Source organism: Entelurus aequoreus, linkage group LG01, assembly GCF_033978785.1.
Source record: "Entelurus aequoreus isolate RoL-2023_Sb linkage group LG01, RoL_Eaeq_v1.1, whole genome shotgun sequence".
Taxonomy (NCBI): domain Eukaryota; kingdom Metazoa; phylum Chordata; class Actinopteri; order Syngnathiformes; family Syngnathidae; genus Entelurus; species Entelurus aequoreus.
Window position 1 is genome coordinate 10,339,503 of NC_084731.1, and position 22,405 is coordinate 10,361,907.

A 22,405-nucleotide genomic window follows, 5' to 3' on the forward strand; every position below is an offset into this window, starting at 1 on the left:
CTACACGTAACATCCACTGTAATGATACCAAGTACAGGAGAGTATCTAGTCAATACTACTATGATTATGTCAATATTTTTTGGCATCACATCTTCTTTCGTTTTTTTAACCCTAACCCTAACCCTAACCCTAACCTTAACCCCAACCCCAACCCCAACCCTAACCCTAACCCTAACCTTAAACCCAACCCCAACACTAACACTAACCCTAACCTTAAACCTAACCCTAACCCTAACCCTAAGCCTAACCCCTAACCCTAACCCTAACCCCTAACCCTAACCCCTAACCCTTACCCATGGGTGGACCTGCACGTAACATCCACTGTAATGATACAAAGTACAGGAGCGTATCTAGTCAATACTACTATGATTATGTCAATATTTTTTGGCATCATAACATCTTCTTTCGTTTATCTAACCCTAACCCCAACCCCAACCCCAAACCTAACCCTAACCCTAACCCTAACCCTAACCCTGTATTAGCTACTTCTAAATCACTAATCTTCACCTCCATGGCAACAAATAAAAGTAAGTTTCTTACAAGTACCATTATCACTGCAGGGCGAGGAATAGCTAAACATGCTTCACTGCACACCGTAGCTCACCGGCATCAAAATGTAAACAAACGCCATTGGTGGATCTACATCTGACATCCACTGTAATGATACCAATTACAGGAGCGTATCTAGTCGATACTACTATGATTACGTCAATATTTTTAGGCATCACAACATCCTCTTTCGTTCGTCTAACCCTAACCCTAACCCTAACCCTAACACCAACCCTAACCCTAACCCCTTCCCTCAGCCCTAACCCTAACCCTAACCCCAACCCCAACCCTAACCCTAACCTTAACCCCAACCCCAACCCCAACCCTAACCCTAACCCTAACCTTAAACCCAACCCCAACACTAACACTAACCCTAACCTTAAACCTAACCCTAACCCTAACCCTAAGCCTAACCCCTAACCCTAACCCTAACCCCTAACCCTAACCCCTAACCCTAACCCATGGGTGGACCTACACGTAACATCCACTGTAATGATACAAAGTACAGGAGCGTATCTAGTCAATACTACTATGATTATGTCAATATTTTTTGGCATCATAACATCTTCTTTCGTTTATCTAACCCTAACCCCAACCCCAACCCCAAACCTAACCCTAACCCTAACCCTAACCCTAACCCTGTATTAGCTACTTCTAAATCACTAATCTTCACCTCCATGGCAACAAATAAAAGTAAGTTTCTTACAAGTACCATTATCACTGCAGGGCGAGGAATAGCTAAACATGCTTCACTGCACACCGTAGCTCACCGGCATCAAAATGTAAACAAACGCCATTGGTGGATCTACATCTGACATCCACTGTAATGATACCAATTACAGGAGCGTATCTAGTCGATACTACTATGATTACGTCAATATTTTTAGGCATCACAACATCCTCTTTCGTTCGTCTAACCCTAACCCTAACCCTAACCCTAACACCAACCCTAACCCTAACCCCTTCCCTCAGCCCTAACCCTAACCCTAACCCCAACCCCAACCCTAACCCTAAACCTAACCTTAAACCTAACCCCAACCCCAACCCCAACCCCAACCCTAACCCTAACCCTAATCCATGGGTGGATCTACACCTAACATCCACTGTAATGATACAAAGTACAGGAGCGTTTCTAGTCGATACTACTATGATTACGTCAATATTTTTTGGCATCACACCTTCTTTCGTTTATCCAACCCAAACCCTAACCCTAACCCCAACCCCAACCCCAACCCTAACCCTAACCCTAACTCTGTTTTAGCTACTTCTAAATCACTAATCCTCGTGTCCATGGCAACAAATAAAGTAAGTCTTTTACAAGTAGCATTATCACTGCAGGACGAGGAATAGCTAAACATGCTTCACTGCACACCGTAGCTCACCGGCGTCACAATGTAAACAAACGCCAATGGTGGATCTACATCTGACATCCACTGTAATAATACCAAGTACAGGAGCGTATCTAGTCGATACTACTATGATTACGTCAATATTTTTAGGCATCACAACATCTTCTTTCGTATTTCTAACCCTAACCCATAGGTGGACCTACACCTAACATCCACTGTAATGATACCAAGTACAGGAGCGTATCTAGTCGGTACTACTGTGAATACGTCAATAAGGCTGCAGCTAACGATTATTTTTCTATCGATTAATCTATAGATTATTTTTTCGATTAATCGGTTAATCTATAGATTATTTTTTTCGATTAATCTATAGATTATTTTTCCTTTTACCGATTATTTTTTTATTCAAAATGATGAAAAAATAAATGTAGGCCCGTTTTTTCAAAAGGCATGGCTTTTATTTACAAAAAAAAAGAAGTATGGCCACTCAGTCAACATTGACAACAACATGACTAAATATTCTGTAACAATGTAAACATTTAAAACTTTTAACATTTAAAAAAATTAAAAGTAGCTTATTTGCTTTTTAATGTGCAAATATAAAAGTCAACATCCAGTGCAAATCTTAATATTCTGCAATAGTATAAGCATTTCAAAAGTAAAAGTATTGCTTATTTTGCTTTAAAATGTGCAAAAATAAAGATAAACATCCAATACAAAAAAGTGCAAAACGAAATATTCTGTAACAGTGTAAACATTTCAACAAAAGTGAAAGTATTGCTTATTTGCTAAAATGTGCAAAAATAAAGATAAACATCCAATACAAAAAAGTGCCAATATAAATATTCTGGAGCACTGTAAACATTAAGTATTGCTTTTAAAATGTGCAAAATAAACATCCAGTCCAACACAGTACACAATAACCAATTCTACTCATTCCAGTGAGTGACTAACAGTTGTAATGAAGAAAGGTTAGCATGTCTACATGCTCTGCTTCTTTTCTTGTTTACAATATTCCCAGCAGCTGAAAATAGGCGCTCAGAAGGGGTCGATGTGGCTGGAACTGAGAGCTAATTAGCCTTCACCTCAAGCCAGGATTGCGAGTGAGCTGAGCTGCAGTTTAAGTTTCTAGAAGGTCAACGGGCTCATAGTGATGTTACTAGTAGTTGACTGGGAGGTGTTTATTATCATTTGGGGAGAGTCCGCTGCCTGATGCTCACCTGCTAAACACCTATCTGCTCCACGCTGAAGCGCTGACTACATGCGCTCTGAATACGCACTGCTGATTGGCTGATAATGCTTCGTGTGTACCAATCAGATGGTTGTGTGGGTGGGACAATGCTTCGTGTGTACCAATCAGATGGTTGTGTGGGTGGGACAATGCTGCGTGCTGAGACAGAGGCAGACGGATCAAAGCAGCTTGTTAAGACTTTAGCTTAGAAACTCGTTCGGTACACCCCCGTACCGAACCGAAAGCCCCGTACCGAAACGGTTCAATACAAAACACGTACCGTTACACCCCTAGCAGATACAAATGACACATTCATGTTTTTGTGTAATGATGACAACGTATGCTCGCGCGGACGATTGACTAGTTGATGGTTTTCTTTTCAAATGTTCGTTCATAGCCGTTGTGCTGCTATGATAGGCCATTTCCGCTCGACACAGTGTGCATACAACAACATTATTAGGCCGTTTATTGAAATACTCCCACACTTTTGACCACTTTTGGCATGCTTTTCCCCCCTCGCTCGCACCGCTCGCATCGTCTTCTTTGATCGTCTGCTTTGCGCTTCGCCATGACGGTAATGTGACGTCATTATGCGACGCGTCGACGCACAAAAACGGCGTCGACGTATTTACGTAACCGATGACGTCGACTACGTCGACGCGTCGTTTCAGCCTTATACGTCAATATTTTTTGGCATCAAAACATCTTCTTTTGTTTTTCTAACCCTAACCCTAACCCTAACCCTAACCCTAACCCTAACCCTAACCCTAACCCTAACCCTAACCCCAAACACAACCCTATCCCAACTAACCCTTGGCATCACAACATCTTCTTTTGTTTTTGTAACCCTAACCCTAATCCTAACCCATTATCACTACAGGATGAGGAATAGCTAAACATGCTTCACTACACACCGTAGCTCACCGGCATCAAAATGTAAACAAACGCCATTGGCAGATCTACACCTGACATCCACTGTAATGATACCAATTACAGGAGCATATCTAGTCGATACTACTATGATTATGACAATATTTTTAGGCATCAGAACATCTTCTTTCGTATTTCTAACCCTAACCCTAACCTAACCCTAACCCTAACGCATAGGTGGATCTACACCTAACATCCACTGTAATGATACCAAGTACAGGAGCGTATCTAGTCGGTACTACTATGATTACGTCAATATTTTTTGGCATCACAACATCTTCTTTCATTTTTCTAACCCTAACCCCAAACCTAACCCTAACCCCAACCCCAATCCTAACCCTAACCATAACCCTAACCCTAACCCTAACCCTAAATCACTAATCCTTACCTCCATGGTGACAAATAAAGTAAGTTTCTTGGATGTACCATTAACACTGCAGGACGAGGAATAGCCAAACATGCTAACACCGTAGCTCACCGGCATCAAAATGTAAACAAACGCCATGGGTGGATCTACACCTGACATCCACTGTAATGATACCAATTACAGGAGCGTATCTAGTCGATACTACTATGATTACGTCAATATTTTTTGGCATCACAACATCTTCTTTCGTTTTTCTAACCCTAACCCTAACCCTAACCCTAACCCTAACCCTAACCCTAACCCTAACCCCTAACCCTAACCCTAACCCTAACCCTAACCCTAACCCTAACCCAAACCTAACCCCAAACCTAACCTTATCCCAACTAACCCTTGGCATCACAACATCTTCTTTAGTTTTTGTAACCGTAACCTGAATCCTAACCCATTATCACTGCAGGACGAGGAATAGCTAAACATGCTTCACTACACACCGTAGCTCACCGGCATCAAAATGTAAACAAACGCCATTGGCAGATCTACACCTGACATCCACTGTAATGATACCAATTACAGGAGCATATCTAGTCGATACTACTATGATTATGACAATATTTTTAGGCATCACAACATCTTCTTTCGTATTTCTAACCCTAACCCTAACCTAACCCTAACCCTAACGCATAGGTGGATCTACACCTAACATCCACTGTAATGATACCAAGTACAGGAGCGTATCTAGTCGATACTACTATGATTACGTCAATATGTTTGGCATCACATCTTCTTTCGTTTTTCTAACCTAACCCGAACCCTAACCCTAACCCTAATCCTAATCATAACCCTAACCCTAACCCTAACCCTAACCCTAACTCTAACTCTAACTCTAACTCTAATCCTAACCCTAACCCTAACCCAACCCCAACTCTAACCCTAACACTAACCCTCTGCATCACAACATCTTCTTTCGTTTTTCTAACCTAACCCGAACCCTGACCCTAACCTTATTCCTAATCCTAATCCTAATCCTAATCCTAATCCTAATCCTAATCCTAATCCTAATCATAATCCTAATCCTAATCCTAACCCCAACCCTAACCCTAACCCTAACCCTAACCCTAACCCTAACTCTAATCCTAACCCTAACCCCAACCCTAACCCCATCCCCAATTCTAACCCTAACACTAACCCTCGGCATCACATCTTCTTTTGTTTTTCTAACCTAACCCTAACCTCAAACCCAACCCCAACCCTAACCCTAACCCTAACCCTAATACCTACCCATAAACCTAACCCCAAACCTAAGCCTAACCCTAACCCTAACCATAACCCAAACCCAACCCTAACCCTAACCCTAAATCTAACCCTATCCCTAACCCTAACCAATTATTTTTCTTTATGCCTAACCCTAACCCTAACTCTAAACCTAACCCTAACTCTAACCCTAACCCTAACCCCAACCCCAACCCTAACCCTAACCCTAACCCAACCCCAACTCTAACCCTAACCCTAACCCTAACTCTAAACCTAACACTAACCCTAACCAAATCACTTTCTTTATGCCTAACCCTAACCCTAACCCCAACACCAACCCTAGCCCTAACCGTAACTCTAACCAATTATTTTTCTTTATGCCTAACCCTAACCCCAACCCCAACCCCAACCCTAACCCTAACCCTAACCCAAACCCTAACCCTAACCCAACCCCAACTCTAACCCTAACCCTAACCCTAACTCTAAACCTAACCCTAACCCTAACCAACTCACTTTCTTTATGCCTAACCCTAACCCTAACCCCAACCCCAACCCCAACCCTAGCCCTAACCCTAATTCTAACCAATTATTTTTCTTTATGCCTAAACCTAACCCTAATCCTCACCCTAACCTTATTTATATTATGTTTATAAACTCAGTAAATATGTCCCTGAACACATGAGTACTTTGAATATGACCAATGTATGATCCTGTAACGACTTGGTATCAGATTGATACCCTCATTAACCTCTAACCCTAACCTAACCTTATCATCCAAAACTAATGTAAAGTATCAAAGAAGAGAAGAATAAGTGATTATTACATTTTAACAGAAGTGTAGATAGAACATGTTAAAAGAGAAAGTAAGCAGATATTAACAGTAAATTAACAAGTAGATGAATAATTCATTTTCTACCACTTGTCCTTAATAATGTGTACAAAATAATAGGTGACACAATATGTTACTGCATACGTCAGCAGACTAATTAGGAGTCTTTGTTTGTTTACTTACTACTAAAAGACAAGTTGTCTAGTATGTTTACTATTTTATTTCAGGACTTAACTGCAATAATAAACATATGTTTAATGCAGTGTTTTTCAACCTTTTTTGAGCAAAGGCACATTTTTTGCGTTGAAAAAATGCGGAGGCACACCACCAGCAGAAATCATTAAAAAACAAAACTCAGTTGACAGTAAAAAGTCTTCACAATTGTTGGATATGACTTTAAAGCATAACCAACCATGCATCACTATAGCTCTTGTCTCAAAGTAGGTGTACTGTCACCACCTGTCACATCACACCATGAGTTATGTGTTTCCTGCTGTTTTCCTGTGTGTAGTGTTTTAGTTCTTGTCTTGCGCTCCTATTTCGGTGTCTTTTCCTGTTTTTTTTGGTATTTTCCTGTAGCAGTTTCATGTCTTCCTTTGAGCGATATTTCCCGCATCTACTTTATTTTAGTAATCAAGAATATTTCAGTTGTTTTTATCCTTCTTTGTGGACACATTGTTGATTGTTATGTCATGTTCGGGTGTACATTGCGGACGCCGTCTTTGCTCCAGAGTAAGTCTTTGCTGTCGTCCAGCATTCTGTTTTTGTTTACTTCGTAGCCAGTTCAGTTTTAGTTTCATTCTGCATAGCCTTCCCTAAGCTTCAATGCCTTTTCTTAGGGGCACTCACCTTTTGTTTATTTTTGGTTTAAGCATTAGACACCTTTTAACCTGCACTCTGCCTCCCGCTGTTTCCGACATCTACAAAGCAATTAGCTACCGGCTGCCACCTACTGATATGGAAGAGTATTACTCGGTTACTCTGCCGAGCTACAGACAGCACCGACACTCAACAACAACACATCATTTGCAGACTATAATTACTGGTTTGCAAAAAATATTTTTAACCCAAATAGGTGAAATTAGATCATCTCCCACGGCACACCAGACTGTATCGGCACAGTGGTTGAAAAACACTGGTTTAATGCACCCTAAGATTTTTGTTAAAATAAAGCCAATAATTCCATTTTTTGTGGTCCCCTTTATTTAGAAAAGTACCGAAAAGTATCAACATAATTTAAAATGTGGGTATCGGGACAACACTACTGCGGACATTCCGCACGGAGCCTGTTCCATCCACCGTACACCTTTAGTTGGTAGCTCAAACCAAAGAAGATAAAAAAGAAGACGTGACTGTGGATCTTTTTGAAGTATGTTGTAGGTCTGTCACAGAGATATTATTGGCAGCGGGCGGTACCATGTCTTGGAGCGAGATGTGAAAGTTTAGAGTGATATCCAGCCTGGCGGGAATTTTCCAACCCTATCGGGACTTGGAATCGGGGTTAACCTCCATAGCTGTCACCTTCATCTAACCACCCCCCTAGCTGCTCCTGCCAGACACTTTCAGTTTCAGTTTGCAGCACAAGTTTGCCAAAGTGCACTGTGATCAAAGTCATGTCGTCTTTGCTTGGGCGGTGTGCGGCGCATGATAACGGAGGGTCGGTGCATTGTGGGCAATGTTGTTTACCCCCGGTCGACGGGCGGGGGACCGGCTGCTGCGTTCCTCCTCTGGAATTGTAATTAAAAGGGAATAATTATTTCTCGGCGGCCTTTGTGCAAACAAACAAACAGACAGACAGCTTTCTCTTCTTTTTGCGGTCCCAGTGAAGGCCCGGAGTGGAAACCCCCCCTGGTGGTTGTTTCAGTGGCTGACTGAGGCTGACACTTCTTGGGTTGATTATCTTTGTCTCCAGCCTTGGCCCCTTCATCCCCACTCTGCTTTTACTGGCACTGGCCTATCCCCGCCATCGCTCTGTTCCGCACTCCACTTTGGTTGACACATGAAAGATGAGAGAGCGGAGAGACCCCCACCACGGGGCCCCAATTGCACCTTTTGCTCCCAAAACTTTCCTGACCCAATTATTGCCAAATTAAATTGGACAGACTACATCAATAATACATTTCCTGGGCTGGTGTGGTTACTTTGGCCAAGTGTTGGAGGCCCTCTGGTGCCTTAACTGCCATTCTAACTTAACTTAACTTAACTTAGAGCATTTTCTATTCAGGCTCCAGTACTCTGGAATGTCCTCCCGGTAACAGTTAGAGATGCTAACTCAGTAGAAGCATTTAAGTCCCATCTTAAAACTAATTTGTATACTCTAGCCTTTAAATAGACCCCCCTTTTAGACCAGTTGATCTGCCGTATCTTTTCTGCTCTCCTTCGTGGAAATGGGGGGGGGGGGGGGGGCACAAATTCGGTGACCACAGATGATGCGCTAGCTGTCCAAAGTCGGGACCCAGGGTGGACCACTCATCTGTGCATCAGTTGGGGACGTCTGTACGCTGCTGACCTGTCTCCTTTCAAGATGATCTCCTGCTGGCCCCATTATGGACTGGATTCTCACTATTATGTTAAATCCACTATGGACTGGACTCTCACACTATTATGTTAGATTCACTATGAACTGGACTCCCACTATTATGTTAGATCCACTATGGACTGGACTCCCACTATTATGTTAGATCCACTATGAACTGGACTCTCACACTATTATGTTAGATCCACTATGGACTGGACTCTCACAATATTATGTTAGATTCACTATGAACTGGACTCCCACTATTATGTTAGATCCACTATGGACTGGACTCTACCACTATTATGTTAGATCCACTATGGACTGGACTTCCACTATTATGTTAGATCCACTATGGACTGGACTCTCACAATATTATGTTAGATCCACTATGGACTGGACTCACACTATTATGTTAGATCCACTATGGAGTGGACTCTCACTATTATGTTAGATCCACTATGGACTGGACTCTCACAATATTATGTTAGATCCAGTATGGACTGGACTCTCACTATTATGTTAGATCCACTATGGACTGAACTTTCACAATATTATGTTAGATCCACTATGGACAGGACTCTCACTAGTATGTTAGATCCACTATGGACTGGACTCTCACTAGTATGTTAGATCCACTATGGACTGGACTTTCACACGATTATGTTAGATCCACTATGGACTGGACTCTCACAATATTATGTTAGATCCACTATGGACTGGACTCACACTATTATGTTAGATCCACTATGGAGTGGACTCTCACTATTATGTTAGATCCACTATGGACTGGACTCTCACAATATTATGTTAGATCCACTATGGACTGGACTCTCACTATTATGTTAGATCCACTATGGACTGGACTTTCACAATATTATGTTAGATCCACTATGGACTGGACTCTCACTAGTATGTTAGATCCACTATGGACTGGACTCTCACTAGTATGTTAGATCCACTATGGACTGGACTCTCACTAGTATGTTAGATCCACTATGGACTGGACTTTCACACGATTATGTTAGATCCACTATGGACTGGACTCTCACTAGTATGTTAGATCCACTATGGACTGGACTCTCACTAGTATGTTAGATCCACTATGGACTGGACTTTCACACGATTATGTTAGATCCACTATGGACTGGACTCTCACAATATTATGTTAGATCCACTATGGACTGGACTCACACTATTATGTTAGATCCACTATGGAGTGGACTCTCACTATTATGTTAGATCCACTATGGACTGGACTCTCACAATATTATGTTAGATCCACTATGGACGGGACTCTCACTATTATGTTAGATCCACTATGGACTGGACTTTCACACGATTATGTTAGATCCACTATGGACTGGACTCTCACACTATTATGTTGGATCCACTATGGACTGGACTCTCACCATTATGTTAGATCCACTATGGACTGGACTCTCACTATTATGTTAGATCCACTATGGACTGGACTTTCACAATATAATGTTAGATCCACTATGGACTGGACTCACACTATTATGAATACCCCATCGGACCCTCCATGCGTGGCGCTCCAGACTATAATTGATAGCTGTGGTCTTACACAAATAATAAATGAACCCACGCATCGCAACGGTAATACGATAGATCTAGTGCTTGTCAGGGGTGTCACCACCTCTAAAGTTACGATACTCCCGTACACTAAAGTAATGTCCGATCATTACCTTATAAAATTCGAAGTTCTGACTCATTGTCAACAAACTAATAATAATAATAATAACTACTATAGCAGCCGCAACATTAATGCTGCCACAACGACGACTCTTACTGACCTACTGCCTTCAGTAATGGCATCATTCCCAAATTATGTGGGCTCTATTGATAACCTCACTAACAGCTTTAACGACGCCCTGCGCGACACCATTGATAGTGTAGCACCGCTAAAGCTAAAAAGGGCCCCTAAAAGGCGTACCCCATGGTTTACAGAAGAAACTAAAGCCCAGAAATGATCATGTAGAAAGCTGGAACGCAAATGGCGTGCGACTAAACTTAAGGTTTTCCATCAAGCATGGAGTGATAGTTTAATAACTTATAAACGCATGCTTACCTCAGCTAAAGCTAAATATTACTCAAATCTCATCCACCTCAACAAAAATGATCCTAAATTTTTGTTTAGTACAGTAGCATCGCTAACCCAACAAGGGACTCCTCCCAGTAGCTCCACCCACTCGGCAGATGACTTTATGAATTTCTTTAATAAGAAAATTGAAGTCATTAGAAAAGAGATTAAAGACAATGCATCTCAGCTACAACTGGGTTCTATTAACACAAATACGACGGTATATACGACGGACATTGCCCTCCAAAATAGTTTCTCTCTCTTTGATGAAATAACATTGGAGGAATTGTTAAAATGTGTAAATGGGACAAAACAAACAACATGTTTACTTGACCCAATTCCTGGGAAACTTATCAAGGAGCTTTTTGTTTTATTAGGTCCATCAGTGTTAAATATTATAAACTTATCACTTTCCTCTGGTACTGTTCCTCTAGCATTCAAAAAAGCGGTTATTCATCCTCTACTCAAAAGACCTAACCTCGATCCTGACCTCATGGTAAACTACCGGCCGGTGTCCCACCTACCGTTTATCTCGAAAATTCTCGAAAAAATTGTCGCACAGCAGCTAAATGAACACTTAGCGTCTAACAATCTCTGTGAACCTTTTCAATCCGGTTTCAGGGCAAATCACTCTACGGAGACAGCCCTCGCAAAAATGACTAATGATCTATTGCTAACGATGGATTCTGATGCGTCATCTATGTTGCTGCTTCTTGATCTTAGCGCCGCTTTTGATACTGTTGATCATAATATTTTATTAGAGCGTATCAAAACACGTGTTGGTATGTCAGACTTAGCCTTGTCTTGGTTTAACTCTTATCTTACTGACAGGATGCAGTGTGTCTCCCATAACAATGTGACCTCGGACTATGTTAAGGTAACGTGCGGAGTTCCCCAGGGTTCGGTTCTTGGCCCTGCACTCTTTAGTATTTACATGCTGCCGCTAGGTGACATTATACGCAAATACGGTGTTAGCTTTCACTGTTATGCTGATGACACTCAACTCTACATGCCCCTAAAGCTGACCAACACGCCGGATTGTAGTCAGCTGGAGGCGTGTCTTAATGAAATTAAACAATGGATGTCCGCTAACTTTTTGCAACTCAACGCTAAGAAAACGGAAATGCTGATTATCGGTCCTGCTCAACACCGACATCTATTTAATAATACCACCTTAACATTTGACAACCAAACAATTAAACAAGGCGACTCGGTAAAGAATCTGGGTATTATCTTCGACCCAACTCTCTCGTTTGAGTCACACATTAAGAGTGTTACTAAAACGGCCTTCTTTCATCTCCGTAATATCGCTAAAATTCGTTCCATTTTGTCCACAAGCGATGCTGAGATCATTATTCATGCGTTCGTTACATCTCGTCTCGATTACTGTAACGTTTTATTTTCGGGCCTCCCTATGTCTAGCATTAAAAGATTACAGATGGTACAAAATGCGGCTGCTAGACTTTTGACAAAAACAAGAAAGTTTGATCATATTACGCCTATACTGGCTCACTTGCACTGGCTTCCTGTGCACCTAAGATGCGACTTTAAGGTTTTACTACTTACGTATAAAATACTACACGGTCAAGCTCCTGCCTATCTTGCCGATTGTATTGTACCATATGTCCCGACAAGAAATCTGCGTTCAAAGAACTCCGGCTTATTAGTGATTCCCAGAGCCCAAAAAAAGTCTGCGGGCTATAGAGCGTTTTCTATTCGGGCTCCAATACTATGGAATGCCCTCCCGGTAAAAGTTAGAGATGCTACCTCAGTAGAAGCATTTAAGTCTCATCTTAAAACTCATTTGTATACTCTAGCCTTTAAATAGACTCCCTTTTTAGACCAGTTGATCTGCCGTTTCTTTTCTTTTCTTTTCTACTCTGCTCCGGGGTGGACCGCTAGCCTGTCCATCAGATGGGGACATCTCTACGCTGCTGACCCGTCTCCGCTCGGGATGGTTCCCGCTGGCTCCACCATGGACTGGACTTTCGCTGATGTGTTGGACTTTCACAATATTATGTCAGACCCACTCGACACCGAGGATGTCGTTGTGGCTTGTACAGCCCTTTGAGACACTTGTGATTTAGGGCTATATAAATAAACATTGATTGATTGATTGATGTTAAATCCACTATGGACTGGACTCTCACACTATTATGTTAGATTCACTATGAACTGGACTCTCACTATTATGTTAGATCCACTATGGACTGGACTCTCACTATTATGTTAGATCCACTATGGACTGGACTTTCACAATATTATGTTAGATCCACTATGGACTGGACTCTCACTATTATGCTAGATCCACTATGGACTGGACTCTCACTATTATGCTAGATCCACTATGGACTGGACTTTCACACTATTATGTTAGATCCACTATGGACTGGACTCACACTATTATGTTAAATCCACTATGGACTGGACTCTCACACTATTATGTTAGATTCACTATGAACTGGACTGTCACTATTATGTTAGATCCACTATGGACTGGACTCCCAATATTATGTTAGATCCACTATGGACTGGACTCTACCACTATTATGTTAGATCCACTATGGACTGGACTTCCACTATTATGTTAGATCCACTATGGACTGGACTCTCACACTATTATGTTAGATCCACTATGGACTGGACTCTCACACTATTATGTTAGATCCACTATGGACTGGACTCTCACAATATTATGTTAGATCCACTATGGACTGGACTCTCACACTATTATGTTAGATCCACTATGGACTGGACTCTCACACTATTATGTTAGATCCACTATGGACTGGATTCTCACTATTATGTTAGATCCACTATGGACTGGACTCTCACTATTATGTTAGATCCACTATGGACTGGACTCTCACACTATTATGTTAGATCCACTATGGACTGGACTCTCACTATTATGTTAGATCCACTATGGACTGGACTCACACTATTATGTTAGATTTTTCGGTGTATTACTATAAATGCTAAAACACTTATTCAGCCTGTTGTTCACTATTCTTTATTTATTTTAAATTGCCTTCCAAATGTCTATTCTTGTTGTTGGCTTTTATCAAATACATTTCCCCCCAAAAATGCGACTTATACTCCAGTGCGACTTATACTCCGAAAAATACGGTACTCAAATATTTGAGTTTATGAACTCCAAAAATGTGTGGCAACTGATTGCCTCACTTTTTTGGAGTTCTGCTTACTTATTCGGGTTTACAGTGAGCGTGGCCCCAGTGGCATAATTGATTAGTTATGGTGATGAGTTTGAACGGTCCTTGTAGTGAACGTCACGTGTTGTGGAGGAGAGTCGAGGAGCGCAGATCCAAAGCACACGTCAAGCAGAGGAGGAAAGTGAAGGTCAGGAGAGTTTTGGCACACTGATGGCGAAGCTAATTAAAAGCTTTACACTTTTGGAATTAAGTAAGAATGTGAGCGACTTAAAACTGGAGAAGATTTGCGGTTAATTAACGGATCAGACGTTTTATAGTAATTAGGAGTTGTAGTAGAATCTCAAGTATCACTTGCAGAACATGTCTTGCAGTCTCCTTTGGCTTTTTATTTTCAATAATTCTACACACTTGGCCTCTATTGCAGCTAGGGGTGTCCCCACAACTGTAATAATAGATTTTATTTTAAAAAAAAACACTTTACATTGAGTAAACAACCTCAAAGTGCTACAGTGTATTAAAAAATAATATTACAAATAACAAAGATAAAAATAAAAATACAAATATAATTAAAAAAAATAAAAACTAGAACAGCCGAATAACTAAAACTAGTATTCATATATCTAAAAAAAGGCTTTTAAAAAAAAAGAAAAAAAAGGGGTTTTAAGCCTTTTTTAAAAGCATTCACAGTCTGCGGTGCCCTCAGGTGGTCAGGGAGAGCGTTCCACAGACTGGGAGCGGCAGAGCAGAAAGCCCGGTCCCCCATTGTCAGTAGCTGTGTATTATTTTGTTTAATACACTGTAGCACTTTGATGTTGTGTACTCAATGTAAAGTGTGTTTTACAAATAAAATGTATTATTATTATTATTATTATTATTTTATTTAAGGGCAAACTTGCAATAATAAACATATGTTTAATGTACCCTAAGATTTTTTTAATAAAATAAAGCCAATAATTAGAGATGTCCGATAATATCGGTCTGCCGATATTATCGGCCGATAAATGCGTTAAAATGTAATATCGGTAATTATCGATATCGTTTTTTTTATTATCAGTATCGTTTTTTTTTTTTTTTTTTTTTTTTTTTTTTTTTTATTAAATCCACAGAAAAAACACAAGATACACTTACAATTAGTGCACCAACCCAAAAAAACCTCCCTCCCCCATTCACACTCATTCACACAAAAGGGTTGTTTCTTTCTGTTATTAATATTCTGGTTCCTACATTATATATCAATATATATCAATACAGTCTGCAAGGGATACAGTCCGTAAGCACACATGATTGTGCGTGCTGCTGGTCCACTGATAATACTAACCTTTAACAGTTAATTTTACAAATTTTCATTAATTACTAGTTTCTATGTAACTGTTTTTATATTGTTTTACTTTCTTTTTTATTCAAGAAAATGTTTTTAATTTATTTATATTATTTTATTTGATTCATTTTTTTTAAAAAGTACCTTATCTTCACCATACCTGGTTGTCCAAATTAGGCATAATAATGTGTTAATTCCACGACTGTATATATCGGTTGATATCGGTATCGGTAATTAAAGAGTTGGACAATATCGGCATATCGGATATCGGCAAAAAGCCATTATCGGACATCCCTACCAATAATGCAATTTTTAGTGGTCCCCTTTATTTAAAAAAGTACCGAAAACATTATAAATGGACATTACAAAAAAAAAAAAAAAAAAAAAAAAAAAAAAGAAAAAAAAAAAAAAGAAAAAAGAAAAGTACCGAAAAGTATTGAAATAATTTTGGTACCAGTAACAAAATATTGGTATTGAGACAACACTACTTTGTACCAAAGCACATAGGGAACCTGAGCACTGGCACCCGTCTTCTCCCTGGAATGAATTCAGTTCCTCGCTGAGGTTCCACGTAAACTTGGAGGTACAAGATGTTCCAAGTCGTCAAATCAGAGTCAGGTTGAAATGCGGCTCAGACAGAAGGAGCGAGGAGGAGAGATTCTGGGCGCCGTATGTAAAGGAGGCGAGATCAACCGTGCAGCCTTGTCATAGCCCCTGGCCAAAAAACTGCAGATGTAACAAAGACAGGCCCTGACGATTGTCAAGAGGCACGGATAATGATAGCTTTGCATGTATGGTACAAGGCAAACATCAAGGCCGCGCACATGGCAGCGCACCGCTTTAAAGGCTGCGGCGTGAGAGGGGGCCCCCGGGAGCCACGATGGCCCTGATGATGCCCCTAGTGGCTCACCGTCTGATGGCAGCGGCAGGTAGCCAAGTAAATTGAAGACCGTGTCGGCTTTTGTGTTCTGACTCCCAACTTTTTGTTGTTTTGTGTGTGATCCTGTAGTCCTGAGCATGCCGACTCTATGAGTGGACGCAGTGTGATGATACCTCAGACTAGGGATGGTTTTGATTGAGCGATTGAAACTTTTATTAGTAGATTACACAGTACAGTACGTATTCCGTACAATTGACCACTAAATGGTAACACCCGAATACGTCTTTCAACTGCAAAAACTGAAATCTAAGTAAGATGAAATAGCTCAAATAAGGGTGATATTTGCTTATTTTCTGTCTGATAAGATCATTCTTCTCACTAAGCAGATTTGATGTTAGAGTGTTTTACTTGTTTTAAGTGTTTTGGTCCTAAATGATCTCAGTAAGATATTACAGCTTGTTGCTGAGATTTGATGAGCTATATTGAGTAAAACATGCTTGAAACTAGAATATCAACTGTTGCAAAGCTGTGTCATCAACACTCACAAGTATAAAACTACTTTTTTAAAGTAATAATTTCTTATTTCAAGCATGACAAAAAAAAAATCATGATTTTGACACAATTGTGTCTCATAATTAAAACAGATGACAGCCAAATGGACTTTGCTGTTTTATTTTCAATGAAACAATAGAAAACACGTACTCATATAGTAGTACAGTTGGCACAGTACAGTAAACTGACAGTTAATATTTAAACATTTAACATGTGACATTTCTAACAATTTTGAACGGAAATAGTTCATGCACATTCTGATGAATTCTTCAAAATTGAAATTAAATGTTTTTTATGTGCACTAATTGACTGAAAGAGCACGCACTTGACGCGATTATGTCATGTTATCGATAGAAAAATGCATTTTTAGACAATATGATTTGCCTGAGCGGCTAGGAGACTCCGAGAGTAACAACACTGCAAAAACTGAAATCTAAGTAAGATGAAATATCTCAAATAAGGGTGATATTTGCTTATTTTCTGTCTGATAAGATAATTATTCTCACTAAGCAGATTTGATGTTAGAGTGTTTTACTTGTTTGAAGTGTTTTGGTCCTAAATGATCTCAGTAAGATTTTACAGCTTGTTGCTGAGATTTGATGAGCTATATTGAGTAAAACATGCTTGAAACTAGAATATCAACTGTTGCAAAGCTGTGTCATCAACACTCACAAGTATAAAACTACTTTTTTAAAGTCATCATTTCTTATTTCAAGCATGAAAAAAAAAAATCATGATTTTGACACAATTGTGTCTCATAATTAAAACAGATGACAGCCAAATGGACTTTGCTGTTTTATTTTCAATGAAACAATAGAAAACACGTACTCATATAGTAGTACAGTTGGCACAGTACAATAAACTGACAGTTAATATTTAAACATTTAACATGCGACATTTCTAACAATTTTGAACGGAAATAGTTCATGCACATTCAGATGAATTCTTCAAAATTGAAATTAAATGTTTTTTAAGTGCACTAATTGACTGAAAGAGCACGCACTTGACGCGATTATGTCATGTTATCGATAGAAAAATGCATTTTTAGACAATATGATTAGCCTGAGCGGCTAGGAGACTCCGAGAGTAACAACACTGCAAAAACTGAAATCTAAGTAAGATGAAATATCTCAAATAAGGGTGATATTTGCTTATTTTCTGTCTGATAAGATAATTCTTCTCACTAAGCAGATTTGATGTTAGAGTGTTTTACTTGTTTTAAGGGTTTTGGTCCTAAATGATCTCAGTAAGATATTACAGCTTGTTGCTGAGATTTGATGAGCTATATTGAGTAAAACATGCTTGAAACTAGAATATCAACTGTTGCAAAGCTGTGTCATCAACACTCACAAGTATAAAACTACTTTTTTAAAGTCATCATTTCTTATTTCAAGCATGAAAAAAAAAAAAAAAATCATGACTTTGACACAATTGTGTCTCATAATTAAAACAGATGACAGCCAAATGGACTTTGCTGTTTTATTTTCAATGAAACAATAGAAAACACGTACTCATATAGTAGTACAGTTGGCACAGTACAGAAAACTGACAGTTAATATTTAAACATTTAACATGCGACATTTCTAACAATTTTGAACGGAAATAGTTCATGCACATTCAGATGAATTCTTCAAAATTGAAATTAAATGTTTTTTATGTGCACTAATTGACTGAAAGAGCACGCACTTGACGCGATTATGTCATGTTATCGATAGAAAAATGCATTTTTAGACAATATGATTTGCCTGAGCGGCTAGGAGACTCCGAGAGTAACAACACTGCAAAAACTGAAATGTAAGTAAGATGAAATATCTCAAATAAGGGTGATATTTGCTTATATTCTGTCTGATAAGATAATTCTTCTCACTAAGCAGATTTTATGTTAGAGTGTTTTACTTGTTTTAAGGGTTTTGGTCCTAAATGATCTCAGTAAGATATTACAGCTTGTTGCTGAGATTTGATGAGCTATATTGAGTAAAACATGCTTGAAACTAGAATATCAACTGTTGCAAAGCTGTGTCATCAACACTCACAAGTATAAAACTACTTTTTTAAAGTCATCATTTCTTATTTCAAGCATGAAATTTAAAAAAAATCACGACTTTGACACAATTGTGTCTCATAATTAAAACAGATGACAGCCAAATGGACTTTGCTGTTTTATTTTCAATGAAACAATAGAAATTAAAGCTGCAAGCAGCGTTGGTCGGGCCCGCATATTTGGCTGGTGCTAGTCCTAAGTGTCCCAATACTTTTGTCCGGTGGTAGTCCTGAGTGAGACCTACATAGAGGTTTTTGTTGCATGTCTCTAAGACGTTCCAACCGGAAGTTACAAGCAGTTTTGTCTGTGTTTTCCTCCGAGGAGCAGTTCTGTCTGTGTTTTATTCCTAGGGGGCGCTAGAGCGCAATTTTGAGTTTTGGGGTTCGGTTTTTTTATTAGATCGCAATTTCCGCCAGTCCTGATGTGTGTAAAAAGCTTGGTAAGTTTTGAAGTATATTAACGGGGTCAAATTACAGCTCAAAGAGGCAAAAATGAGTGTTTTTATGAAACTTTTGTTTTGAAGGGGTGATTGCCAACTTCCTGTTGATTTTTGCTGAAGGATGTCAGTGTATGAAATCTAGCTCTAAGTCAGACCTACATAGAGGTTTTTGTTGCATGTCTCTACGACATTCGTACTGGGAGTTACAGGCAGTTTTCTTCCTAGGGGGCGCTAGAGCTAATTTTACTTGTTTTGGAAAGTCTTGACAAGCCAAATTTTCTTGTTCTATTGCAGGGGTGTCCAAAGTGCGGCCCGGGGGCCATTTGCGGCCCGCAGGTCATTTTTTAACGGCCCCACGGCACATTTTAAAAATACGGTTGAAAAAAATTAAAAACATAAAAAGTGGTATAAAAGAGCAAACAGGTGAAATGTAACAAGAACATGTCGCAATGTTTACTCTAATAACACAAAGCTGCCATGTAGGCCGTTTCTTTCTTTAAAAAATAATAATGAATCGAAATCAATGTCATTATGAATTATTGACCTATTCAAGGCTCCAATTACGTCACATTAAATATTCCACTTTGAGATATTTTTGGGGGCAAATGTTGCATAGTTTGTGTTTAAAAACTGAGCTGTTTTTTTTTAAAAGAAGGGCCTAAAACGAACAAACAAAAAAACATAAACAACAATAAAACGTTTATTGACGGATAGAGACTTTTGTGTTAAATGTAAACAGTAAAAAAAATGTATAATTTATTTTGTAACACTTTAATGAGTAGGACCCTTTTGGATCCCCAATAATTTTTAATGTGATTTGTTTTTAAGTGTCATTGCTCAAAAAATAATAATGAATTAAAATCAATGGTGTTATGAGTTAATGACCTTTTTAAGGCTCCAATTATTATGTAATCTCAAATATTCCACTTAAAAATTGTATTGGGGGAAAATATTGCATATTTTGTGTTTTTTCCATTAAAAAAAAGGGTTTTCTTTGACAAAAAGAGCATACAACTTAAATCTTTAAAAACGTTATATTGACAGATAGACCTAATGTTGATCTAGAGCAGGGGTAGGGAACCTATGGCTCTAGAGCCAGATGTGGCTCTTTTGATGACTGCATCTGGCTCTCAGATAAATCTTGGCTGAGATTGCTTAACACGATAAGTAATGAATAATTCCGCTGGTAATCAGTGTTAAAAATAACGTTCAAAAATATAAAACATTCTCTTGCATTTTAATCCATCCATCCGTTTCTACCGCACCTGTTCAAGAAGTCGCATTAATGGTAAGAAGTATTTGATTTATTATTGGTTAGCTTCAGAATAACAATGTTATTCAAACGAATAAGAGACTTATTATATTCTAAAGATGTTGGTCTTACTTAAAAATGCACGCATTTAGTTGTGTTCAGTGTTAAAAAATATTATATGGCTCTCACGGAAATACATTTTAAAATATTTGGCTTTCATGGCTCTCTCAGCCAATAAGGTTACCGACCCCTGATCTAGAGATTTAAAACTTGAATAATAATAAAAATAATATCTCACATTTAGATTTAGATATAGATTTAAGATTTAGATTTAACATTTAGGTTTAGATTTAAGTTTTAGGTATTGATTTAACATTTAGGTTTAGATTTAACATTTAGAGCTCACATCTAGATATAGATTTAGATTTAACATTTAGGTTTAGAGTTAAGATTTAGCACTCACATTTAGATTTAGATTTAGATTTAAGTGCTAAACAGGCTTGTAGGGATGAAATAATATATATTTATATTTGGTTTTCATGGCTCTCTCAGCCAATAAGGTTACCGACCCCTGATCTAGAGATTTAAAACTTGAATAACAATAAAAATAATATTACTGAATTATGACACATTTTTTATATTTTTTTGACCAAAACCCTTTGGGGTCCCCGGATCAAGCCTGAGTGGAGGCCTAAATGTATATTTTTTTATACCATCCATCCATCCATCTTCTTCCGCTTATCCGAGGTCGGGTAGCGGGGGCAGCAGCTAAAGCAGGGAAGCCCAGACTTCCCTCTCCCCAGCCACTTCGTCCAGAATCCCGAGGCGTTCCCAGGCCAGCCGGGAGACGTAGTCTTCCCAACGTGTCCTGGGTCTTCCCCGTGGCCTCCTACCGGTCGGACGTGCCCTAAACACCTCCCTAGGGAGGCGTTCGGGTGGCATCCTGACCAGATGCCCGAACCACCTCATCTGGCTCCTCTCCATGTGGAGGAGCAGCAGCTTTACTTTGAGCTCCCCCCGGATGGCAGAGCTTCTCACCCTATCTCTAAGGGAGAGCCCCGCCACCCAGCGGAGGAAACTCATTTCGGCCGCTTATACCCGTGATCTTGTCCTTTCCGTCATAACCCAAAGCTCATGACCATAGGTGAGGATGGGAACGTAGATCGACCGGTAAATTGAGAGCTTTGCCTTCCGGCTCAGCTCCTTCTTCACCACAACGGATCGATACAGCGTCCGCATTACTGAAGACGCCGCACCGATCCGCCTGTCGATCTCACGATCCACTCTTCCCTCACTCGTGAACAAGACTCCGAGGTACTTGAACTACTCCACTTGGGGCAGGGTCTCCTCCGCAACCCGGAGATGGCACTCCACCCTTTTCCGGCCGAGAAGCATGGATTCGGACTTGGAGGTGCTGATTCTCATCCCAGTCGCTTCACACTCAGCTGCGAACCGATCCAGCGAGAGCTGAATATCCTGGCCAGATGAAGCCATCAGGACCACATCATCTGCAAAAAGCAGAGACCTAATCCTGCAGCCACCAAACCAGATCCCCTCAATGCCTTGACTGCGCCTAGAAATTCTGTCCATAAAAGTTATGAACAGAATGGGTGACAAAGGGCAGC